Source organism: Neofelis nebulosa, chromosome 2 (genome assembly GCF_028018385.1).
Source record: "Neofelis nebulosa isolate mNeoNeb1 chromosome 2, mNeoNeb1.pri, whole genome shotgun sequence".
Classification (NCBI taxonomy): domain Eukaryota; kingdom Metazoa; phylum Chordata; class Mammalia; order Carnivora; family Felidae; genus Neofelis; species Neofelis nebulosa.
Window position 1 is genome coordinate 135,382,583 of NC_080783.1, and position 27,849 is coordinate 135,410,431.

General features: G+C 37.4%; 1 long non-coding RNA gene across 3 annotated transcripts; it reads right to left on the reverse strand.

Moving 5' to 3' along the window:
* Window positions 1-2,045: 2,045 nt before the first annotated feature.
* Window positions 2,046-27,733, reverse strand: LOC131504294 (uncharacterized). 3 transcript variants are annotated; one of them, XR_009257906.1, is made up of 8 exons: window positions 26,577-27,733; window positions 24,706-24,867; window positions 23,302-23,369; window positions 18,565-18,699; window positions 17,262-17,329; window positions 16,566-16,651; window positions 14,763-14,848; window positions 2,046-2,717 (listed from the first exon to the last, which is right to left on the reverse strand). It is a non-coding gene; the product is annotated as an uncharacterized LOC131504294 (long non-coding RNA). The 3 variants fall into 3 exon arrangements; XR_009257907.1 differs by having other exon boundaries at window positions 18,565-18,634; window positions 24,706-27,733; XR_009257905.1 differs by having other exon boundaries at window positions 24,706-27,733.
* Between the last annotated feature and the right edge of the window lie 116 nt (window positions 27,734-27,849).

Consider the following 27,849-nt stretch of genomic DNA (forward strand, 5'->3'; position numbering starts at 1 on the left):
GAATATAGTCAGTAATACTGTAATAATGTGGTGACACAGGTAACCACACTTACTGCACTTGCTGTGATGAGCAATGGCAATGTGTAGAACTGTCAAGTCACTATGTTGTACACTCAAAACTAATACAACATTCAATGTCAACTATACTTCAATTTTTAAAAAGAAGAAGGCTTTCAAAGGTCATAAGAATCAGATTCCTGCCCTTGAACCCATCGTTGTGGTCAAGAGGATGCAGGGTTATTACAGTCCAGGCTTTGGGTGATGGATCTTCACCTAGAACCAGAAGGAGAAACCATAGCCATCTAAAATACATGAACTAAGAATAAAGAAGAGGCAGTTAGTTCCCCCAAAGGAAATTCAGACTGCTGTCATGAGAAAAAGAAATGTTTTGAAGGCAAAAATATCAGATATTTATTACAAACATAGAAATGGATTAATTTGGCAGAGAGACTAAAGAGTAAAAAAAAAAACAAACCCTTCTTCCCCTCAAAAAAAATTTCCTTGGGAATTTTCCATAAATACACACTTTGGAAAATGTTAAAATTAAGGCAAATAAGCTCTATGCTACAAATCTTCATCTCTCTACACTACTGTCATCACCATCACCATTGCCATATGTATACAAACTGGCCCAAAGTGCAGAGTATTGTCCTGAATAGAATCCTGACTATAAATGGGAGGCATTGGCCAAGGTATGCTAAGGAACAGAACAGGAAACCACACACAAGTATAGATTTGCCCACTTAGATCCATGTGCATAGAATAGATCCAAAACATTCTTACTTATGACTTCATAGGCCATCATGATTAGGGGGCAAGTCTCCCACAAGAAACAAAGACAAGAAGGATGCGTTGTTAGTTGATACACATGACAAAAGGTATAATCCAAGGAGGGGTAAAATTTCTCATTGTGTATTCTCATCTTAGGGTGAAGGAAAAGCTCAGTGTTATCTCTAGGCAAAGTATGGCTTCCTTTTTGATGCTAATCAAATAAGGAAATGTTTATTATACAGAATAATTTTTTCTTGATCAAGATATTTTTCCAGAGGAAAAAACTCAACATTTCATTAAAATTCTGTTTTTCCTCACAAAGAACACAGAACATTCTCAGTCACTGGTAATAACTTTGATAGCTGGCTCATAACAAATTCTAAAGCAAATCTTACACAGAGATTATTCAGTATTGTCAAAAATCCATCAGGACTTCATCAAAATTTCAAGCTGCTTTTCGAAACACACTACTAAAATAATAAAAGACAAGCCATAGACCATAAGGAAATAATTGCACAACTTACATATGATAAAGGACTTGAATCTAGAATATGTATGTGTATGTGTGTATATATATATACATATATATATATGCATCTGTATACAGACCTGTATACAGATGCATATATATAAGTATATCTTTCAAAAGTCAACAATAAGAAAAAAGCTAATTGAAAACTAGTCAAAAGATTTGAACAATCACCTACTAAAGATAATACATAGGTGACAAATAAGCACATAAAAAAGTATGCTCAACATCATTAGTCATCAGGGAAATACAAGTTTAAAACCACACTGAGATATACTACACATGTTTTATACTTCCTAAGATAGCTAAAGTTAAAAAGAATGGCCATAGCAAATGTTGGTGAAGATAAGGAGGACATTGTCACTGCTGGTGGCAATATAAAACAGTACAATATTTTGGAAAACAATTTGGCAATTTCTCTAAATATGCACTATCATATGATTCAGCCATTTCACTTTATCATTTCATTTTTGCTTTCCCACCCAAGAGAAATGAAAGCAAAGATTTGTACATGAGGGGCACCTGAGTGGCTCAACTGGTTGAGCCTCCAACTTTGGCTCAGGTCATGATCTCAGGTTTGTGAGTTTGAGCCCTGCATCAGGCTCTCTGCTGTAAACACAGGCCCTCCTTCAAATCCTCTGTATCCCTCTGTCTCTGCTCCTCCCCACCACTGGCACTATCTCAAAAAAATAAATAAGTAAATAAATAAAATAATAATAAATAAACATTAAAAAAAAGATTTGTACATAAATATTTGTAGCAGCTTCATTATAGTAGCTAAAAACTAGAAGCCACCCAAATGCCATCAATAGGTTAATGGATAAACAAAAGTGGTCTATCCATGTAATTGAATATTACACAGCAATAAAAAAAGAATAAACTAGTGATACACACTACCATATGGAGGAATCTCAAAATAATAATGCTGAGTAAAAGACAAAAAAGAGTACATACTGTATTAGTCCACTGATATAAAATTGTAAGAAATGCAAACTAATCTATGGGGACAGAAAGCAGATCACTGTTGTCCAGAAACTTGAGAGGGACAGGGATGAGTCCAGTGAGAGATATTACAAACAGTATGAGGATATTTTTTGGGAGTGATGAATTTGTTCATTGTCTTGATTTTGGTGATAGTTTCAAGAGTGCACATATTTTAGTCCATTTGGGCTGCTATAACAAAATACCATAGACTGGGTGGCTTATAAAACACAAAAACTTATTTTTCACCATTCTGCAGGCTGAGAAGTCCAAGATGAAGGCTCCAGCATGGTCAGATTCTGATGAGGGCCATCTTCCTGGTTGATAGTGCTTTCTTGCTGTGCCCTTGCATGTTAGAAGGGGCAAGGCGTTTCTCTGGAGCCTTCTTTGTAAAGGTACTACCACCTCCCAAAGTCCACACCCCCTCCCACATCACCTGTGGGGTTAAGATTTCAACATATGAATTTTGGTGGACATAAACATTCAGACCATGCAGTATACATATTCCACATTTTATCACATTATGCACTTTATTATTTTTATTTTCTTCTTATTTTCATTTTTACATCACTCAGTGCTCATTATGATAAATTTACCCTTAATTCCTTTCGCCTATTTCACTCATCCCCCTAGCAACCTTCCTCTGACAACCACTAGTTTGTTCTCTATATTTAAAAGTCTGGGTTTTTTTCTCACACTCTGTCTGTCTCTCTCACACAAATAAATAAACATTAAAAAATATATAAAAATAAAAATATTAACAAAAAAAGGGGTGCCTGGGTGGCTCAGTCGGTTAAGCATCTGACTTCGGCTCAGATCATGATCTCCCAGTTCGTGAGTTTGAGCCCCGCGTCGAACTCCATGCTGACAGCTCAGAGCCTGGAGCCTGCTTCTGATTCTGTGTCTCCCTCTCTCTTTGCCCCTCCCCTGCTCACACTCTGTCTCTCTCCCTCTCACAAATAAACATTAAAAAAGAAATAAATAAAAGAAATAGATAAAAGTCTGTCTTTTTCTCTATTTTTTCTGTTTTGTTTCTTAAATTCCTATCACATTGTATAGATTAAATATGTGCATGTTATTATATATCATTCATATCTCTATAAAGCTATTTTAAAAATCCATCAGTTTGCAAAAATTCCAGGTAAAGATACATGGTTCAAAAATCATAAAGCCATAACAATAATTGAAAGAAAAAACTACCAAAGGCATTAAGATAGGCTGAGTCCAACATTTGGGGGTGGATGCTTTGAACTTCCCCAGGCCTGCACTGAAAATACAAAACTGAATCTGGAGGTTAAATTATGTACGAACATCCACGGTGGCCATTGACAGGAAGGTGTCCTAAGGACAAACCAAAGTGATCATTTAGGAATGACAGCCTTGTAACTAACTATTCCCCTGTATCTACAGGGGGACATAAACCATAATTAAGCTGTTAAATCAGGATGGTAAAGTTTGAGTCCCATAATGGGTATGTGGTGGTTCATTTCCACTGTATCTCTACTTTGAAAATTTCCATGAGAAATATTTAAAGATAAATATACTTTGGTTCAGCCACATAGTAGAGTATTCTGTGGCCTCTAAAACTCCCCTTTTTCAAAGAACATTTAGTAACCTGAAGAACAGCTCAAAACAACATAAGGAGAAAAGGCAGGATAAAAATTAAGTATATATCACGATCCCCAATTACTTGTGGATGGGTTTCTAAACAAGGATATGAATCTAAATGTCTACAGTGGTGGCCTCTATGTGAGGGGATTACAAATGATATTGTTTTCATTTTTTACCTCTATTTTTAAAAATTGTTGGGGTGCCTGGGTGGCTCAGTCGGTTAAGCGGCCGACTTCGGCTCAGGTCGTGATCTCACGGTCCATGAGTTCAAGCCCCGCGTCGGGCTCTGTGCTGACAGCTCGGAGCCTGGAGCCTGTTTCGGATTCTGTGTCTCCCTCTCTCTGACCCTCCCCCGTTCATGCTCTGTCTCTCTCTGTCTCAAAAATAAATAAACGTTAAAAAAAAAATTTTTTTTAAATTGTCTTCAATAAATGGATAATATTAAACACACACATAACAGTTAAAGTATGTTTGTGTATTTATAAGGTTTTAGTGTTCATTGGCTGAGCTGCTTTAGGTGTTTCTACCCAAAGGTGAAATTAGATAATAAGAGATTTGGGGGCTGTCTCCAGGCCTACAATTGTATAGCATGTCTCAAATCTGGCAGCACATGAGAATGACATAGACTATTTTTATTTATTTTTATTTTTTAATCATTTATTTGAGAGAGAGTGATAAAAGAGAGAGAGAGAGAGCAGGGGAGGGGCAGAGAGAGAAGGAGACAGAGGATCCAAAGCAGGCTCCATGCTGACTACAGAGAGCTCAATGTAGGGCTCGAACTCAGGAGCCATAAGATCATGACTTGAGCCAAAGTTGGGCACTTAACCAACTGAGCCACCCAGGTGCCCCTGACATAGACTGTTTTTAAAAATACTGATGCCTGGGCCTCATTCAAAGAACTCCTCATATAGTTGATCTTCAAAAAAAAAAAAAAAATTATTGAGAGAGAGAGAGAGAAGACAGAGTGTGCACAATCAAGGGAGGGGCAGAAAAAGAATCCCAAGCAGGCTCCATGCTCAGCCCAAAGGGACTTAATCTCACAGCCATGAGATCATGACCTGCACCAAGATCAAGAGTTGGCACTTAACTGATTGAGCCACCCAGATGGCCCTATAGATGGTCTTAAGTAGAGCCCCAGTATGAGTTTTACTTGTTTTTGTTTGGGGGTTTTTGTCCAGGATGGAGGAAGTTTTTTCCATGCTTTCTCTCTCTCTCTCTCTAACTTCTGTCCAAGTGAACCTAATTTGAAGTCAGGATTAAAAAAACAATGTTCTACATGTATGGATCACCTATTATTTACCAAGCACTATATCTTGCTAGAGTGACATCTACATGAAGATTCACTGACTTGAGAAGAGAATGACAGAGAACATGTGGAGACAGAGAAGAAAAACAAAACTACATCATCATAAACCTAGCTGGAAGTAATCATAATATGATTAGCAGAGATTCTAAACATATAACAAGCTGATTCAAGGTCCTTCTTGCTCATCTGCTGGAAGTTTATTCAGGCCAATTCAGAGAATATAACAAATATTTTATTTGACTTGCTGAAAATATTAGCTGTCCAGGTTCTGGGAAATTATTAGTTCTACTGAAATCTATGTTGAACCGGCAGTTGCCCAATCTTCTTTTCTGATGTCCTGGACCAATAGGCTGGATATTACTATATAGACTAGGATAATTGATGTTGATTTTCTTTTTTTTAAATGTTTATTTATTTTGTGTGTGTGTGTGAGACAGAGAGGGAGAGAATGTGGAAGGGGGGTGGGGAGGGGGAGAGAGAGAGAGAGAGAGGGAGAGAGAGAGATAGAGGGAGAGGGAGAGGGAGAGAGAGAGAGAGAGAGAGAGAGAATCCTAAACAGGCTCCATGTTCAGTATAGAGCCCAACGTGGAGCTTGATCTCATGACCATGAGATCACAATTGAGCTGATATCAAGAGTCAGATTCTTAACCAACTGAGGCACCCAGGTCCCCCAGTGCTGATTTTCAAGAGGAAATAAAGGTTCTGCTGTGCAGGGGAGGCAGGAGGAGTAAGCATGAAACCAATGGACTCCTAGTACCACCTTATCCAGCAATAAATTTTAGAAAAGCTACAACTCAATACAGGGCTGAGGGTGACAAAATTAGATAATGGATACACAGGGAAATGAATCAGGAATTAAGAATTTCCCTTCCCTTACCAATTGACTATTTTTTTTGCCTTTACATTTCTCCTACTAGTTTATATAAGATAAGCTGACCATGATAAACTTTATAAATCTGGTACAAAATTAAGAATATTAAGCCAGAATAATGACTGAACAAGAATTATGAACATCACTTAATGACTGATGATATAGTGATCCTCCCCTTTCGGGAGAAGGTCAGCCTTTCTTCAATTCCAAAAAGAATTGTTCCTTTATATTAGGTTCTTTATACATAGAGCATGCTGCTGGCTCCCATTGCTGTGGGAAGTTGTACTCTGGGAAAAGAGAGTACATAAGCATGTTAGATGACCCAAGAGGTGGCCGCAGCAGATACTGCATATTGATTCACTTCACACCACTCCAGCAGCCTTACAGTGTATCTCCCTGCTCCCTAGGGGTGGGAAAATTACGTCTGCATTTCCCAAGTTGCCTGTAGGTAGGTTCTTCATTTGACTATATTCCACTAACAGACTCACTAACGAGACTTTGACAGAGACAAGATTGTGAGCAGGGGTTGCACAGATCTGACATTCATGGTCAAGAAGGCCCTAAGATTTTTATCAGTATCTCTAGAGGAGGTTTTGGTGAATAGGTATAGAATAACAGAAGACTGTAGTAAGATTTCTTGCTTTCTTTGGGAATAGTGCCGTGATGTGTTTGGGCATTTCTTCTACTCACATTGCTCCTGTCTGTATTAATACAGCCTTGATTCAACGTACACCTAGAAATTCTCTGAGCCCACTAACATGCTGTAACAAATTCCTTTTCGTGTAAACTCACCAGAGTGAATTTGACTATACCTAAGAAAACTGACTAATACAAGGAGATAGTGATGTAAATATAGCTGAGACTCTGACAGAATAAAACTGTGTTTATATAACATTTATATTGTTACAAGACCATGTTTGTATATTGCTTATACAACATAGAGTATGTAAATTACATTTAAATTAAATTTATATTAAGCAAGTTAAAATGTTCTCTTGGCCTGAAATAATGGGGAGGGGGTAAAAAGTTTTTTAAAAATTCTTTAAATAAGATTGTATATTTTACTGAAGGCTTAAATGCAAGATGAAGAAAGTAATCACAGACAGAAGCTGGGCAAACACCACATCTTAGTTCTTCACAAACTAAAATTACAAAATTCCTTTAGTATAAGAGCACAGTCTGAGACATCTTCCAAGAATTGTCTTGAGAACAGAGGGGAGAAAGGATCTCATGACATTCAGGGAAGGTGAAAGTTCTTGTTACTCGGAGGAGAGAAGAAAATGAACCTCCAAGTCCTAAGTTGGCAAATGTCAAAAAAAGCTATTTAAAAACAATCCTAATACCATAAATTTGAAAGAGGTCATAGTATTTGTAAGAAATTGAAGATCCATAAGCAGGTTACAGTATATTCCCATTTGAATGAAACATTATATCTCTTTGTTAATTGAAATTGAAACTGTAGAATATGTGGCATGAGATTCTATTGATTATGGAGGCTGTTTTATTCTCCAGAATCTCTAGATGACTAAAAGAGACCATGAGAGCCAAATGTTGCATGTTTACACAGATGTGTAGTTGATTGAGTAACTGTGTCTAAACAATGGCCTGCCATGTTTTATTTTCTGCCTTGTTCTTTTCAGTATTTTCAACATTAACAAGAAAGTAGATTAAAATAAACAAGTAGGACTACATCAAACTAAAAAGCTTCTGTACAGCAAAGGAAACCATCAACAAAGTGAAAAAGCAACCCACAGAATGGGGGAAAATATTTGCAAACCATATATCAAATACAGGGTTAATACCCAAACTATATGAGAAACTCATATAACTCAAGAGCAAAATAATCCATTTTAAAAGGACAAAGGAACCAAATGGATGTTTTTCCAAAGAAGTCATACAAATGGCTAAGAGATACATGGAAAGGTGCTCAACATCACTAACCATCAAGGCAATGTAAATCAAAACCACAATGAGGTATTGCCTCATCTGTCAGAATGGCTATCATCAAAAAGATGAGCTAACGACATCACAATGTCAATAAGGACATAGAGAAAAGTGAACCCTTGATGGGATTATAAATTGGCATAGCCACTATGAAAACCAGTATGGAAGTTCCTTAAAAAATTAAAAATAAAACTACTATATGATCCACTAATTCTACTCATATTTGGGAACTGAAAACACTACTCGAAAACATACCTGCACCCCCATGTTCATTACAGCATTATTTACAATAACGAAGATATGGAAAAACTTAAGTGTTCATGAATGAATGAATAGAGAAAGAAGATGTAGTGTATATATACAATGGAATATTATTCAGCCATGAGAAAGAAGAAAATCCTGCCATTTGCAACAGCACGAATGGTACTTAAAGGCATTATGCTAGGTTAAATAAGCCAGACCAAGAAAGACAAATACTTCATGGTAAAAAAAAAAAAAAAATCAAACCTATAGAAACAGAAAGTAAAAAATTGGTTGCCAAAATGTGGCAGGTGTGGGAAATAGGGTGAGGTTGGTAAAAGGAACAAGTCTGCAGCTGTAAGATGAGTAAGATCTGAGGATCTAATGTATAACATGGAAACTATAGTTGATAACACTGTGTTCTATCATTACAATTTGCTAAGAGAGGAGAACTTAAATATTCTCACCAATAAGTCAATTAAGTAATTACATAATTATGTAATGAATGTGTTAATTAACCAGATGGTGGGAATCCTTTCCCAATGTACATGCACATCAAATCATGATGATGTACACTTTAAATATCTTACAATTTGTTAATTATACCTCAATAAAGCTGGAAAAGGGAAAAAGAAAGCATATACATCTTGCAACCTTATAAAATCTTTACAGGGCATAAATCAAGACCCAGAGTGAATTCAAGAAACAAGATGGACCACATGTGCACAATAAAATTTAGTCTTAAAAAATATGAACTCCACAACTGTAGAATAATGGAGATATGAATAAAAAATATCTCTGTGTTGGGGCACCTGGGTGGCTCAGCTGGTTGAGCGTCTGACTTCAGCTCAGTTCATGATCTCATGGTTCTTGAGTTTGAGCTCTGCACCGGCTCTATGCTGACATCTCGGAGTCTGGAGCCTGCTTTGGATTCTGTGTCTCCCTCTCCCTCTCTGCCCATCTCCCGCTCACTCTCTCTCTCTCTCCCTCTCCCTCTCATTCTGTCAAGAATAAATAAACATTAAAAAATATTTTAAAAAATATCTCTGTGTCAAAAAACCAAAGTTGAATATGGGTCAGTAGTGTGATAAGGGGTCCATAATTATAATTGATTCTGTTTCAGTATGCAAAGCTAGAAGTACAAAGCTCCGAAAAAGGGAGGTCACATGCTTCTTCTCTCATTGAATCTCATTGGATAGACTAGTCTTATCCCTAGCTTAGGGATACAAGCTCCATTTTAAGTATGACATTTTAAGAGAGATATTGAGAAAAGAATGCACGTCCAGAGAACCAAGTCCAAGATGGTGAGGGGAGAAGATCTGGAGTCCAAGTATTTGTGGAATGCTTGATAGAGCTGTATCTGTCCAACTGGGGACAGGCAGGGCAGCTTTTAAATATTTAAGAAAAGGCCTTGTGCAAGGGATACCTGGGTGGCTCAGTTGGTTGAGAAAAGTCCTTGTGCACATAGTATTAAACTTATTCGAGAAGGCTTCTAAAAACTAAAATCAATTAGTGCTATATAATCATTGGCTACTGTAACCCAAATGACTCCAAGTCCTCTGTGAGCTTCTGTGTTCTTATTTTTCTTTAGTAGGCAAGCAAAATAACACTCCTCCTGTCCCCACAATTCCATGATTTCTTGGAGGGACGAAGAAGGTGCTTATATTCTACAAGCCATTTCTCTGCTCTCACCTGCCGCCCCTGCTCTGATGTTTTCTCATAGGCTACTCTGGTTGCCTCACCCTCTTTCTACAACTGTCCTGGATTTTTTTTTTGCCCCATGCCATCCCCCTTTCATTTCACAAAGCACCATTATCTATTGTTGTTACAAAACATACTTTTGCTGAAATCTTCCATTTGCTGAGAAGCTTTACAGTATGAAACTAACCAACTGAACCAAAAACCTGTAATTAAATATCAAAACCAATGTTCTTAGAGTTAATTTGCCCACACCGTGTTTTTGGACACCACTTATAAAGTGATTTCTTCCCTGAGTCCCAGAACCTCAAACTCAGCCTTTAGATCACCCCAGATCAAAGCCAAATCCCTATTCCTTTATTAAGTTTTATTCTCTTTTATGCATTTCCTCCCCTTTAATATAGCCCGGGTCTTGCTTTCATAATTTTTGAAAATTTGTTTTCCTAAAGAAAAAAGCCTGCTAGCCAGACTTTCATCTTAACTATTCAAAGAATCACCTAAATCCTAACTTTTAAGCTTTTATTTAGGACTTCACAAATTCCTAATGAAATTCTCTAAGAATTTAGAGGGGCTCTAAGGTCACTGTGCTCTCCTCCATCACTATTGCTCCCAGAACAGCAGAGTAGATATGTAACAGAAGATTGATTCTCCTGCTACCTAGAGCAAACCCCAGGTGGTGTGCAGCAACCATTTTTCTTGCCCCACAAAGAAGAGTTTGCTAACATTTGGTGCTATCAGCGAAGGAAATGGACTGATTCGTGAGATCCTGAATTTCTCCGACCTGGATTTATTCCAGCACAGACACCAACTTACTATCAGGAAGACTGTCACAGGGTAGAAAGTCAAATGAAAATCCCATCCACTCTAGAAGTATACGGTCCTAGTTCCTGTGTCATTTTTAGTGATGCCCTATAAACATCCCCTTGCAGAATGAAAAATACATGTAATGTACAAGAGAAAAAAATAAGAAAAAAACAAATTAAATCTGTGTGGATCTTTCTGTCCAACTAACACTTTACCAGTGAGTAATACAAGAACAGTGCTTCGTTCGTCTTTACTCAGTCCAAAGAAACTATCTTAATGAGAACTGCCTCATTTACTTTTTCACAATCCTCTGCTAATCCTTCAGTTTGGGTTAATGGCATTTCTTACAAAGAACAATTCCAATTTTTGAGCCACAGTCATTCAACCCAATTCAAATCTTTAAAACCATTTCCTCTCAGCTGTTTCTGATTCTAAGTAATTTCCCTAATTCTCAAATTAATCCTCATTAGTAGAAGACTCCTCTTTGGGGAAACCAAAGTCCCTTTCCTAATCATAATGGTCCATTTAAATAGGGCTAGTTCCAATAGAGGGTTTTATTAAAAGACTTTTACAAGATATCAAACTCTGCCTTTCTATATTGAGCTGAAATGATTTGCCAGTGGCAGGCATAGCTGACACATCAATGTGCCCATCTCAATAATCAATGCATATGTCTACACAGTAAATTTAGCTGCAGGAATTACTGACAATCCTAGTAATAGTCAAAATTAATCAAATGTGGCATTACATGCCAGCACATGTTTTACATTTCTTTTCTTGTGAATATAAAATGATAGGTCTAGACCTGGGATATGGGCATTAGAACTCAAACCATTTGTGTCTCATTACAACTTACCTCTCTATCAGTTTTTAGATAACTGTTAACCACAAAGTTTTTTTTAACAGTCTCTTAGCCACAATGGGTTTGAGGCAAAGACCATCTGTGTTGTTTTCTAGCCTCCCAAATACAGATGCAGAATTTCTCTGAAACCAGGTTTTGGCCATAGCCATATCTCAGCGTCAACTTTTTTTTTTTTTTTAAGTTTATTTTTGAGAGAGAGAGAGAGAGAGAGAGAATGCACATGCAAGCAAGGGAAGGGCAGAGAGAGGGAGACTGAGGACGTGAAGTGGGCTCCACACTGACAGCAGAGAGCCCTATGTGGGGCTCAAACTCACAGAACCACGAGATCATGACCCCAGCTGAAGTCAGATGCTTAACCCACTGAGCCACCCAGGTGCCCCTCAGACCCAACCTCCATATCAGCTTGACACACCAAGTTATTGTCTTTCTCCTAGATGCCCTCAATTAGAGCAATCCCAATAAATGCCCAAAATTCTCTAATTTCGTAGTTCCAAACACACGGTTTCTGATAACAGTAATTTCACTAGAGGATAAAATTAAAGATGTAGCAAGGCAAGGCAGCCCAGGTATTCACATCTGGTCACTGCTCCATTAAGCATTACCACTGGGAGACTGAGTTATCATGCAGATAAAAGTAAAAATGCCCAAGTGCCCACCAGAGCCCTAAATTTTTTTTCACTTAGTCCACAACGTTTTGCAGGTCCCCCCAAATTTCTGTTATTCTTCGGCTTCCTGATGCTTCAAATTTTACAGAACCCCATCATTAAATCTATGCCAGGACACCCAATCCATTCATCATTTCCTTTTGATAACTTATTACTAGGTGTATTTATTCATTTTTTAATGTTTATTTTTGAGAGGGAGAGAGAGAGACAGAGAGAGACAGAGCACAAGCAGGGAGGGGCAGACATAAGCAGGGAGACACAGAATCTGAAGCAGGTCCAGGCTCTGAGCTGTCAGCACAGAGCCTGATGCGGGGCTCGAAACCACAAACCCAGAGATCATGACCAGAGCCAAATTTGGAGGTTCAACCAACTGAACCACCCAGGGGCCCCACCAAGTGCATTTAAACTGTGCTGTTATTTACTTACATCAGAACACTTTATTATCTTCTTTTAGAAACAATTATCTTCTTTTTAGAAAATAAGAAAAATATTATCTTCTTTTTAGAAAATGAGAAAAATAAGGCTCAGATTGGTTGCCCAAGACAACATTGTTCATAAGTGACAGAGACAGGATTCTAACAAGGCCCATTGTATCCTCAATCTTCTACTAGTCTCACTCTATCTCACCATCTCCTGTTTTCAAGCATCACAACATCCAAGCATTCAAGCCTTACAATATGGTCTGAATATCCACAACTGTACCTCCCCCTATACTGTGAAGTTTCAGACACACACTCTTGGGGCCAGTTGCTACTTTCCCTGTGGCATTTGTCACCTCATTCCCTTTTCTTTATGTACCTAGAGTTCCAAAACTAAAAGCCTCAAGACATGCCCTCAATTAGCTGGAAATTAGAATCCTATCATGAATCATTGTTCTAGGTCCTTTGAGAAGCATGGGGTGGGGGGGAAAGAATGTTGCCTTTCTAGCTCTATCACAGTTTCAAAGCCACATAATAATCTTTAATCTGAGAAAAGTTACTATTTTTTGCAATTGAAAACAATTACACTTTTGTTATTTTTTAGCATTATTGAGCTTTGTAAATTTCATAATATATGCATACTATCATAGGGTAATTTTTCAAGAATGTACTCAATGCTGGCAAGTCTGTTGTAAGAAAAGCATTTTCACACACTTCAAGAAGCAACATAACCTTTCTTAAAAAGTTAGGCTACGTGTATTCAGAAGTTTAGGCCTTTACGATACTGATAACATCTGAATCAGTAACCTCACTTCTGGAAATCCATCATAAAAAGGTAATCAGAAAGAAATACAAACAAAAAATATTGCTACAGCGAAACTTTGAATAGTGATAGAGTAGAAAAGAAGAGGAAATGGTTAATTATGCTTAAATTCATGCAACTAAGTATTATACAACCATTAAATATCATGCTTATGATAAATTTCTAGAGTATTTTTAATTTTAAAAGTAGAGGTTAAAATTGTAGACTGCAGATGCACCTGGCTGGCTCAGTCAGTTGAGCGCTCGACCTCGGGTCAGGTCATGATCTCATGGTTTGTGAGTTCCAGCCCTGAGTCAGGGTCTGCACTGACAGTTCAGAGCTTGGAGTTTGCTTCAGATTCTGCGTCTTCCTCTCTGCCCCTCTCCCACTCTCTCTTTCTCCTCCTCTCTCTCTGACCCTCCCCCATGCTCTCGCATGTTCTCTCTCTTTCTCTCTCTCTCTCTCTCAAAAATAAACATTGAAATATTTTTTTTAAATTATAGACTGTAGGAGCTTAGTATTTTGTTTAATGGAAGGAAATACCAAAGCCAAAAGTGGTAGTATTAAGAAACTAAAAAGAAAGAAAAAATAAAATAAATCTCCCTCTAAAATTTTCTAGAGAGGGCAAAAATATATTTATGTGTGTGATTATATAGTGAATAGATAATATGCTGAAAATTCCTTATAAACACCTGATGTACCAAGAAAGTCTTTGGATAATGTTAAGCTTTTAAATCCCCCTGACCTAACTTGGAACTCAGTGCAAGTGAGACATTATAAAATGTCCCTTATAGCTTTTTTTCCCAAGTCCCCTAGGATTTTTTGTAATCAGGTTTTAGTACATTCCATTAGCAAAAAATATCAGCCTGACTCTGTGTTCTCTGGTAATTAATACTTTGCATTCAGCCTAATACTTCTTCTTGCACCTGAGGCAGGCACCAGGGGCCTAAAACACATGCTCTATTGATCCTCACGGTTAAGCTACAATTATAATCCTATCTAACTGGAATTATCAGGCCTCTGTTATCCAGTGGTTGAACTGTCTGAATCTAAGAAAAAGAAAGTGTCCCTGAAGCCATTAGTTGGGAATTCTCATTTCCCCCCAAAAGAAACAAATCTTGAATGAGATTTATATCAGTTACCTGTTGCCACAATGATACTATGAATGAACTATGCCGGAAATCAGCCTTTAATTAGTCCACAAGTCTATATGTGAGCAAGTTAGACGAAGTGGGCCTTCTGCTAACAACTGGACTCACCTGCATGTCGGGTTGACTGGCTGTCAGTGGCTGATTCTGTCTACATGTCCCTTACATTCCTCCAGCAGCCTAGCTTGGGTGTGTTCCTGTGGAAAAGGCAGAGGGTCAAGAGCAGAAACAGGAGTATACAAGCACTTTTTCAAACGTCTACACATACCAAATCTGCAAATCATGTGGCCAAATTCAGAATTTAGGGACAGAGAGAAACTTTACCTCTTTAAGTAAGGGCAACTTCAAAGTCACAAAGCAAAGTTCATGGACTAGAGGAGGGGTAAAGATCTGGAACCACTGATGCAATTAATCTACTAAAAAGGTATGTCTAGATTCCTATTATAGCCAACTAATCTCCTTTTCAGCAAGAAGCTAACATCAATACCACAATGGCTCACAATGTCCCCAAATTGACTAGTGTCTTGAAAAAAAACTAAAGTTGGGGCACCTGGGTGGCTCAGTCGGTTAAGCGGCTGACTTCAGCTCAGGTCACAATCTCGCGGTCCGTGAGTTCGAGCCCCGCGTCGGGCTCTGGGCTGATGGCTCAGAGCCTGGAGCCTGCTTCCGATTCTGTGTCTCCCTCTCTCTCTGCCCCTCCCCCGTTCATGCTCTGTCTCTCTCTGTCTCAAAAATAAATAAAACGTTAAAAAAAAATTTTAATAGAAAAAAAAGAAAAAAGAAAAAAAACTAAAGTAGGGGTGAAAATTTAAAAACAGGGGCACCTGGGTGGCTTAGATGGTTAAGCGTCCAACTTTTGGTTTTGGCTCAGGTTATGATCTTGTGGTTCATGACTTCGAGCCCCACATTGAGCTCTATGCTGTCAGTGCAGAACCTGGTTGGGATTCTCTCTCTACCTCTCCCCTCATCGTGCTCTTTCTCTCTCTCTCTCTCAAAATAAATGATAATTTAAAAAAAAAAAAAAAAAAAAGCAAAAACCCTTGCTACTCTTGTCATCTTAGACACTGTTACACAATTCCCTAATTGGCAACCCCTCATGGGTGAAGTCGGGTACATTAAAAGTCAACATTAATTATATGTGTAATATACATCTATAGTATATAAGTTAAAATAAATCCAGCAATTTTTTAATGTTTATTTTTTTATATGTTTATTTTTGAGAGAGAGAGCACAAGCAGGGGAAGGGCAGAGAGAGAAAGGGAGACAGAGAATCCAAAGCAGACTCCAGCCTCTGAGCTGTCAGCACAGAGCCCAGGGTAGAGATTGAACTCACAAGCTGTGAGATCATGACCTGAGCCAAAGTTAGAAACTTAACTGACTGAACCACCAGGTGCCCCAACCCAATAATTCTTTCTAAAAGTAGTTGTTAACTTTCAGATTAGCTTTTTCTAGTACCTGGAATACTTAATGTAAACATTCTTATCATACCCACCCTTGAAGGGTTAGGTCATATTTTTTTTAATTCTTGATAATTAAAAAAGTAAAATTAAAGTATCTATTATTCTTCCTAGTATCTGACATTCTATATGGAATAAGATAGACAGTAATTACAAGAAAGAAGAAAACCTCACTTAATTTCATAAAATAACATATCAATGGGCTATGAGATGATACTCTTTACTAGCTAACTACTTTCACTGCACAGACATTTTCCTCATCATCAGAATAGAAAGTAAGAAAGTACTTTCATTAACTACATTAGCTATGGTTCCAAACTAAAATGCATTTTAAAATCCTTGTCAGGCAGACTAACCACAGTACTAGAAAAACAGATTTTGATGCCTGGCTACAAAAGGGTCAGGATAACACAAAATGAATGCCAGACATCCACAATGTTCAAAACAAATAATTCACAATTGTTGAGAGGAATCTCAGAATGTTTTTTTCTTGGGAAGAAAGATTTGTAGCATCTGTCTGGCTCTTAAAAGCAAATCACATCCCTTGAAACACAATAAACATAAGTCATAATTACCTAAGGTAATATATTAGTATCAACTCTTTCCTTAACATTAGAATTATAGAAGTATTCTGTACAATTTCACACATACTGTTAATAATTTTATGTTATCTCACTTCTTTTAGCTACCATTTTATCACAAAATATAAATATAAAAGAAAGAAAGAAATGTCGTATGCATATTCAACCCCCTCTCCCCCCCCCCAAATACAGAACTACAAAGTAATTGGTAACATCTGTTGTCATTGACTATTTTCATGATTTGTGTGGTACCTGAAAATTTATTATAACTAAAATAGAGCACATTAACTTTATTTTTGTTCAGATAGTGATTCCAAGAATGCAGCAAGAGCATCTGTGACTGTCACTAATTAGGGAGTCACTGAGCAGAAATATGGTACAATCACATGTGGTTGATACACTGAAAATTGCAGCTAAACATAAAATGCTAATTGTTTTCTTTATAAGTCTCTAGGTCATAGCCAACTGGATTGCAACAGAAACACTGGAAATCTTGGACAGTCCAAAGTAAACTTTACAAAAAAATTTTCTAAGGAACAAAACAAAACGAAAAGACAGGAACGAGACCTCACCTATGGAAAAGGGCTGGAGTCAGGGCTTCCCTTTAACACCAGCAAAGACTCTATGAAACCGTGTCTGCCTGCAGTAGAAAACACCAAACTAGCAGCTGCTGGAATATGATGTCTTAAAATTGTTTCATCATTTATCGCGGCTTAAATCTTTTGTATGAGCAGAGGAGAGTTGGTGTCATTCTCTATGACAACAGAAAACTTGATTTCTGTTTTAAAGTTACTCATCCAGCAACCATAAGTGCTTTTAATAAGGTCACAAGTACCTTTAGCCATTGGTCCTCTCAGGATATTTCTATAAAAGTGGTTGATGAAGAATGAATTAGATAAGGTCAGTAAACTGACAAGACTAGCAAAATGCTACTAAAGTGGACTTAGATTCCTTAGGAGCTTTGACAACATGGATTTCTTTTTCTAGTGTTTGAGCTTTGTTCCACCATCAGAATATAGTGTTGAAGTCTCAGAGCTGTTCCCTGAACTTCATCTGTTTTTTTTCTCATAAGTATGTACTAAGCACCTTCTATGGGGCCTCTCTTTAGTGTGAAAGCTCCAACAGTGAACAAGATGTTGTCCCCATCCTCAAGATTATCTAAGAGAGATAGCAGGCAAGGCAACAGGTATTTACAATGCAGTGTGATAAGCACCGCAGGAGAGATAGATACATCTGTGATGAGAACACACACACAAAAGAAACCTAACCCTGAGTTTCAAAGCAGAAAAACCTCCCAGAGAAGTTCATCTCAGAAGTAGGGGCAGGATGATTGCAGGTTTAGGTACAAAGATCTAACGACAAGAGACAACCTAGTGTACTAGGGGCAATGTCTGTAGTTCTCTGTATGAGCTGGAAAAGAGTGAAGATGGGTGTCAGTGAAAGAATGGTATCTAATGAGCAAGAGAAATAGAAACCAATCAGGCAATAGAAAGATTTGTTGAATTTAAACTTTCAGCAAAGAGATTAGCACTACCTAGTTAAACGAGTAAGATTTTGATTCTATCCATCAAAATCAGAGGATGAAAAATAGAAAGGCAAAAGAAAGAAAGAGACAGAGAGAGACAAAGAAATAAAAAGAAAAGAAGAGAGAGAAAAAGAGAAAGAAAGGGTGGGGGAGGGAGAAAGAAATAGAGGATGGAAGGAAGGAAGGAAGGAAGAGAGAAAGAAAGGGTGGGAGAGGGAGGGAGGAAGAGAGAGCGGAAGGAAGGAAAGAAAGAAGGAAGGAAAAAAGCAAAGATGCATACCATATACACACCAAAAAAGCATATCTTAAAAAATTCCTTGGAAAGAGATGGGAATACTCAGCATGTTTACCTGCGGCTTGGCTGAATCATCCTGGGTCTCTTCTCCAAGGACAGCCAGAAATGGTAAGTAGTTGTGTAACCTCAAGAATGTTGTGAATAATTTTTGGAAACATTCTAAAAGTTTGTAACTTTTCTCAACACTTGTCTAGAACAGAAATGTTTTCCATGCAGTAATTAATGACTTCTTCTGGGAATAAATCCCCACTGTGTGAACAATTTTCTAAAGAACATAGGGATTATGACTTGTTCAACTAGTGAATAGTTCACTCTCAGCATGCTGTCAATTGTCAGTCAAGATTTTTTTTTTAATTTTTTAATGTTTATACATTTTTGAGAGAGAGAGAAAGAGAGCATGAGCAGGGGAGGGGCAGAGAGAGGAGGAGACACAGAACCCCAAGCAGGCTCCAGGCTCTGAGCTGTTAGCACAGAGCCCGTCACATCCCAGGAACCTTGAGATAATGACCTGAGCCAAAGTCGGAAGCTTAACTGATGGAGCCACCCAGGCGCCCCAGGATATTTTTAATCAGACATTCCATTTTAAAAACCTAATTTTCTGAAGTATATATTTTTACAAAATTAAGAACATGACTCATAAAAGTATGAAATGAATACTATCAAACACTTTATTTTAGCTCATTAATTAGTGAGCAAATCAATAAGGTGTTAAAACTGGTTGAAAGGTGAATTTAAAGCACAGATAGATATATATGTGTAGGCAATCAAGATCGCTAAAATGAATTTGCTAATAGATGAAAACTGGTTAATAACTTAAAACATAATATTTGAAATTATTTTTTCCACATAGTAGAAACAAGTTATATCTCTACATGACATAATTCACTTGTATTGCTATGCATGAGAATCACTTGAGAAATACCAGTTGTCTATAACTTAATTTCTACCCCTATGGTTTTGAAATTGTCACAGAGAAACAATCAAAGGTGCATAGCCCTATAATGTCAGATAATCTCTGAAGGAAATCCCTAACATTCCTTTAAAAGGGCAATCATCTCTCTTGCCCATTTCCAAATCTTTGAATTTTTTTTCTTGACAAGTCTAACGGTTATGTGACTATTCTCATTTCCTGTATGATGTGCCTGCAGAAGATGACTATTTTAATTGGCCTACTAGGATGCTGTTCCTTTGCATCAAGATGGTAATAAAACCTTACCCATTTTCACAAGTAAATTTTTGAAATGTTTTCTTTAATGTATTTTTTATGTTCCAAATGTTTAAGAGAACATGACATAAAAGTCTTGTGATTTCACATTGAAATATCTAATTGGTATCTTTATTTTAACATAAAGGATATAAAATAACTAAATTGTGGACAGAATATGAATTTTTTGGAGACCCAATTTTCAACATTTATAAGTTTGATTTAACCAAACTTACAAAATATGCTTAAGCCCTTAGACTATTTTTAAAGCTCTAGTTAAAAGTATATCTGGACAACAGTGTGAATGCACTTAAGGACCCTGAATTAACTGTGCACTTAAAAATGGTAAAAATGCAAGTTTTATGTTATGTATTTTTTACCATTATTAAAAAAAGCACATTTACTTGTTTTTTAAGGTGCCTAAGATCAAGAGATTTAAAAATTTTTAATGTGGTTTGAAACACTCAAGGGAATATAAAATAACTCAACTTATAAATGGAGTGAATTGCAGGGGAAATTTTAATCCACTAATTTATGAATTGATTATTAATAAAAGAAAACCAAGTTGAAGCTTCTAATTCATTTTTTTTAAACATTGGGTTTACAAATAAAATGAAAAGATGTGGATTTTGAGGTTGAGGGATTACAAGATAAGGCAAGAGAACTAAGGAGAAACCAGACTGTAATAGTAAAGAGTTTAGATTATATCTTGTGAGTAACAGGCAGCTACTAAAGTAAAGCAATGGGAGCAGCATATTTGTACCTCAAAAAGGATAATTCTGGCTTGTTCTGTGGAAAAAGGCTAGAGGGAGATAAGATTGATGGCAAAAAAAAAAATTAATAGGTTATTGCTGTTATTTAGGTGAAAGGTGATGATGATCAGGACTAAAGCAATGAGGCAATAATTATAACCACCTTACACTGAGCACCTATTATGTGTCAGGAACTCTTTTAAAAAGCACTTCACCCATACTAACTCACTTTATCCTTATGTCAGTGCCATAGGGTAAGTATCATTATTACCTTACACAGCACAAGAATTCATCTCTTACTCAGAATCGTTGTTCAAAATCATGGGGAAATTCTAAGAATATATGATTTTGCAAACGCCTTCTTAACCCGACTGGGGAGTGGGAAGTGGGAAACAGTTCATACTGTTAAAAGAGAAACTGAGGCATGTCAAAAATTTTAAGGGTTATTTAAGCAAAAATCTATTTGAATCAGTGCAGCAACAAATCAGAAGTGGTTAGGGTGGATCCACTGACAGCAGCTGGGGGAGAGACTTTATAGCAAAGGTAGAAGCAAAGTAAGGAAATTCTTGACTGGCTGTAGTTTAACGTCTCAGTTGGTTATGATTGGTTGTCCTTAGGTTTCAAATTCATAACCTTGAGGCATTTACAGTCTTAGATTTTCATTTATGCATGTAGGCTGCTAGGACCTTAAAGCCATCTCAATCCAAAGGCTTCCTTGTTTAAATTATTTAACAATAGCAAAATACAAACAAAGAATAATCAACTCCTTACTGCTGAAGTTCCAACTTCAAAAAAGAATGGGTCCAATATGGGAATAACTTTGTTCAAATGCAGTTACTCCTGATTTAAACAACCAATTATTAACTTGCAAAGACATCAAGTTCCAAATATACAAATAATTGATTTGTGAAAGAAGCAAATGAATTTCTTGTGATAAGGTATTTGAGGGAAGAGTTAGTTATTGATTTATTTGTTTGTGTAGGTGGTGGTTGTGGTGTTTTATCTCACAAGAAATCTTATTTCAGTAAATGACTAAGCAAATGAGAGTAACTTGAAAAATGGGAAAGGTTTTACATATGCCATGAAACTTCACAGGTCATATTTTCTGTCTCAATGATAGCTTCAAATTGCTGGCGATAAAACAAGAGCTAAATGGCTTGTCTCTTACAAAATGTGAGATTTAAAAATCTATGTATGTAAAACTGTCAGTCTTTCAGATGCTTTTTCCGAGCTCAAGCAATTCTAGGATCCCAGGATTTTGTCATCTCTAAGTATCTCATTGGACAACCCATTCCCAACATTGCCATGCTTAACTGTTGTTTATTTATTTAAAAAAAATTTTTTTTTAGTGTTTGTTTATTTTGGGGACAGGGAGAGACAGAGCATTTGTGGGGGAGGGGCAGAGAGAGAGAGGGAGACACAGAATCTGAAGCAGGCTCCAGGCTCTGAGCTGTAAGCACAGAGTTCGACGTGGGGGCTTGAACTCAGGAACCATGAGATCACCTGTTTAACTGTGTTTAAAAGCCTCAGGGAGGTATCAAAAGGTTTAGGCTTTATACAAGAGAGAGAAATGGAGCCTTTGGGTGAAGTTTGCTCTCTGGTAGTGGGAGTTTGCCTTATATTTGCAACACAATACAATGAATTGGGGCCTGGAAAGGGCGTGTCTCTAAACAGGCCTGAATCATACCTTGAGGAACAGGCAGTAGATCTGACTTCTTTGGGGTTTGCCTTTAAAGGAATACTATTCTAACATTCTACCAGGTTTTCCCTTTAATATTCTGCAAATTAGGCAGAAAGCTTTAAACGTGCAAGCCACAGGCAGTATCTGCTGCCTCATTACCGGCTGAACGGCCTGCGCCACAAACCAGTTCATGCATTACAAACCATCCCCCTGACAGTCTATTATCATGTGGTCATTTTCACCCATCTCTACAGGACTGTTTGCATCCATTGACTAGGATATTCATCCTCTTCTCTTAATTGAGACTCCCTAAAATATCATCACCAGGAATTCCTAGAAATAAATTATTCCTAGAAATAGTATATATATGTATGTATATATATATATATATCTCTCCTCAATGAGCTTAATTTTAAAACATCACATTTCAGCACATGCTCTTTAACAATAAAAGCATCGTTGGGGAAAAGAGATGGTAAACGGTCATAATCATGGTGTGTATGTTTGGCTTCTTAGGTAATTTCACCTGTGTTGTCAGTGGACACTACCTGACATTAAGCAGTAAATCAACTGGGCTTCACAACAAAGTCATGAAATATTTCAACCCACTAAAAATGAAGCAGATTCATTCCAATATCCCAACTGCTGTAAAGGGACTGTAATAGTGAAAGTCTAGTATCACATGGAAAGTAGTATCATACAGTGGAAACCACAATTTTGCTGCTGACAGACTTGAGTTCAAACCAACGTTTTCCGTTAATTAGTATTTTGATCTTAAAAGGTTAACTTAAATCTCTGGGTCTCAGGTTTGTTTTTTTTTTAAGTTTATTTATTTTGAGAGAGAGAGAGAGAGTGTGTGTGTGTGTGTGTGTGTGTGTGTGAGGGGAGAGAGAGAGAGAGAGAGAGAGAGAGAGAGAGAGAGAGAGAGAGAGAGAATCCCAAGCAGGCTCTGCGCTGTCAGTGAGAGCCCTATGCAGAACTCAATCCCATGAATCCTGAGATCATGACCTGAGGCTGAAACCAAGAGTCGGACACTTAACTGACTGAGCCAGCCAGGCGCCCCTCTGTGTCTTAGTTTTATCATTAATAAAATGGGAGCTATGATAACTGCCCTTTAAATTATTATGAAGTTTACAAAAAATATATGTAAAATACCTGACGTCTAATAGGCATTATTATCACTCTCGGCATCAGGATTCCCAAGCGGCTGCTCTCTTGCAAACCTGTATAGAACATGTAAGCTGAGTAGAAAACACATTTGAGAGATAATAGGAAACAGTAGAAAACTGTCTCTTGCACTTCTGTTAAGGAACGACTTTGACTCTATTTTAACACAGGCTTCAGAACTGTCAGTTATAGAGAAACAAATGTTTTCAGTGAACTGATTACAGCTGCAAATGAACAGCCATTCTTCACACTTGCAAAACGTGCACATAAAGGGAGTTGCCAGCCATGTTTACAGTAGCAGCATTTCTTTAATTAGAAGAGATTATAAGATACATCATATATGCAGTGTCTAGTGATGAAAACATGAATAATCAAATAATAGCCATGATTTTGAAAAACATAGCTTTTTACCAAACACCTATTGAAGCTACCAAGGGATACTAAAGATTCACCAAATACCCTGCACAATACTCAAAACTAATGCTAAAAGTTCAGCACATTTCCTTCAGGTCTTCAATGAATTACGATATGTGTATACCGTTAATACCATACTAAGTAAGACATATTCATGCTGTTTTCTCTACTTTAGACACTTGTGCTCCCCCCTTCATAGGGTATAATTCAGTGTTTTATTCATAATAAGTATTCCATAATTACTTTACAAAAATAGCCACAGTTAACACGAATGTAATTCTTTAATCAAACTGTGGATGAATTCACTTTAAAGGGTATGATACTATTGAAACATGCATATTAAGCCAGAGCTTTAATTCAGAAAGGATTACAGCTTGTGAGTTAAATAATTACAGGTTTCATGTTTTGAATATTTATTTCCAAGTCTGTTTTCTATCTTTTATTTGCAAAAAATTTGGACTCATTTGGCCACATATAGGACGCTAAATTTCTCATATTTTTTATCCTCTAATATGAAAAAAAATTAGTATTTTATCACTGAAGTCATAATGCCATAAAACAGCCATTACAAAAACTTTCCATGACCTCACATGTGTGAAAACATTAATGAATTGCAAAAGTTGAAATTGGTGTTCCTCATTCTGGCACAGAATGAACACATGTGTCCCAAGATGAATCACCCAGGAATGTGCACTGGAACCAACAGGGAATCAGGAGAGGCAGCTGCTTTCTTGGCAACAGAAGTGACAGCATCTGGAGCTTCTGTGTAGGCATACTGCATTGAGGTACTGTGATTCTCCCCTGCGATGCTACTAAAGCGATGTATCTCTGACTATCACATGGAAAGTGCCATTGTTATTTCTACACAGCTTACAAAGGGACTGGCAATGCCACATGTTTACCAGTATAGTAGAAGACCACTTTTAAATCTAAGACTTCATAAAGATCCCGCAATGGAGCTCTACCAAAGTAACTTACCTTCACCAAATAGAAATTTCCTTCTCACGTGACGTCCAGGATAGGCAAGCAAGAGCTGATATGGTGGCTTCCTCATCACCTGGGACTTGGACTGCTTTCAGTTCCATTTCATGATTACTTATACTTGGTCCAACATGGTGCTCCAACCATCACATCTGAGTTCTAAACAGAAGGAAGCAAGTAAGGGGGAAGCAGGTTTAAAGCACACCTACAATCTATCTTACAGAAGTTTCCCAGAAACTGTCATGCACTTCCATTTATATGCCTTTGGCTAGACCTTTAGGCATACGACCATATCTAACTGCAAATGTTGTCCTTATTCCAGACAATCACGTGCCTTAGAGTTCTAAGAAGAGGAGATGGATATTAGGATGGGCAATGCGAATCTAGGCCACAGCCGCTAAAATGCCAAGAATCTGGGTAGATTACAAGACAAGTAATATTTTGAAACTTGGATATCATTACAGCACAGATCTAGAGAGGAAGAAAATACTATGGTGCTTGGGTTTGTTATTCACCCATGAATCAATACAACTTGAATTTGCAGAGTTCTCTTACAACATTTCTGAAGTCCTCCCATATTAAAAATTATTTTGAATGCCACAAGTTTTGCAGCCCTAGAATAGTTTCCAATCAATCACAGCGGCTAGAATCCCTTATGGGACTTATTTTTATTACATACTCAACTTGGTCAAAGGAATGTTTACGTGTCAGAATGCCTTTGGTCACCCAAATTGTGATTTAGATGTCAAGCAGGAGCCAACGAGCAGAAAAGTTGACGTGGATGATAAATGGAGACCTAGAACAAGAAATTTTGAGGTAGGAGTTGGCAATAGTGGATTGACATCTCGCTAACCACTCACTACTCCCTTCCCAACTCTGTCACTCAAGTTCAGGCTAATTAGTCATCGTACACTGGAATATAGGCCAGCCAAGTACAATGCCAACCTAAAACACTCATCAGCCAGTGTGGAGAAACAAATGGTTCCATTTAACACAACATGACAGTTTCAATAATACAGTAAACTCAAATGAGGAGTACAGTTCAATCACTGAGGTACTTGGCAGAAAACAGAAGAGAGCCTCTTGGCAATCCACTTGTGTCATGTTCTTGAATGTTCGCAGACTATATGCTTCTTCCTTTCTCTTTTGAGGTAGAAAATATATATTTTTCAAAAAAGGACAGGTTTTTCAGATTGGTCTCTAATACAAAAAGTTAGCCCAGTTTTTTTTTTTTTGTTTTTTTTTTTAGCCATTCCAGAGTCATTATGTTTTTTTGCTTTGTTTGCTTGTGTTCAGTTTGTTCTTTTAATGTGATAATCTGACTGGGGGACAGATTTTTTTCTCTCTCTTACCACTATTTGATAGCAATTCTACCATAATTACTCCACAGGGTAATTCCAATGTACTTCTACTTTCTGTCAGTACTCCTGCATATAATAAATATCGTGATTCAACATCACAGTCTGATGACAAGTATTCACAAGGACTTCCTAGTGAAAACATGTTCTATCCCAATTACTTGAAAAAGGAAAGGGAATTTCTCTTAATGGATTGTGACAGCCAGCCTCCAAAATGGCCCCTGATTATCCTCACTTTCTGTATTCATGCTGTATATTAGTCTCCTTCTATACGAATCAGAGCTGGCTTATGTGATAACTAAAGTACAGGCAGACATGACAGTGTGACTTCCAACGATCGGCTACCAATGGTATTGAAGCTTCAGTTTCTTTGATTGGCTCACTTTGGTGGAACCCAGCCACCATATCATAAGGACAGTCAACGAGCCACATGGAAAGGCACTCCGGGAGAGGAATTGAGAACTTCCACCAATAGTCAGCTCCAATTTGCCAATCATAGGAGTTAGTTACCTTTGTAGAGGATGTTACAGCCTCAGTCAAGTCTTCATATCCCAGTAGTCTCACCTGACATCTGACTGCTATCTCATGAGAATCTTCAAGCCACAACGGTTTGGTCAAGTTGTTCCCATACTTCTAGCCCACAGAAAAGGTGATAGATACTAAATGGTTAAGGTTGTTTATAACCTTCTAAATTTGGTGGCAATGTGTTACACAGCAACAGATAACTAACACACATACAATCACATATAATCCTCTCCTTTAGTGTTTTTACCTGCCAGCTAATTCCCATAAATACATTGGCCAGCATCTCCCTTCAAATGCTCCTGCAACACACACACACACACACACACACACACACACACACTCAAGTGTAATCAGATTGACCATTTGACAATATTGAATTAAATTGCACCAGTCACTCCAGTAAGGCCAATATGAGACTAATCTGGCCTGACTAATCCTATTATCATGCCTTACCCCTCTCTTGCAGATTTCAGAAAATGTCTCCATGATGTCATATTTTACAATAGTCATATTGTTCCAATGAATCAAAGACACAATCTAGGGTTTGAGGAGATGTAGTCTCCTCCAGCTGACTTTAACATTATCAGTCTGTGAAAAATGTCTCTCATTTGTTTAGATGCCTTCGTGTATCTGCCACATCTGAACCACTTAGGTTACTCCTGTTTTGGAAAGGTAATCAATCTTCTCGGCCTGGGTTGTGTCCATACTCTTAATCATTACTCACTACTACCACCTCCTGGATGTCCAACACTTTGTAAATATTAGATCACAATGTTTGAAAATATCAGTTCTTTTATTATTTTTTCATTTTATTTAAACCCAAGTTAGTTAACATATAGTGTAATAATGGTTTCAGGAGTAGAATTTAGTGATTCAGCACTTACATAATGTGCTCATCCCAACAAGTGCCCTCCAATCAGTTCTTGTCTAAAGACATTTTAGTCACTCTCATTTTTTTAAGCAGTAAGCACTCAGCCCCACATGTAGTAAACCATGAGATTACAATATGGCTTAGCTAATCACTGAGGCAACAGAATGGAGTTTTTATTCATAGCTTCTCTCAAAGTCTAATACTCTTTCTGGAACCAGCTAACAGATCACCTGAGCTCCCCATGCCACCATTTAAAATAAATGCAGTAATGTTGATCCATTGATCTGAAACAGGGAGAAAAATAAACCAAATTATTTTAAATTATAAAGTTAAATTATGCCAGCCTAAAAATGTTCAGTGTGGTGGTTTAAGGGAAATCCACATAAA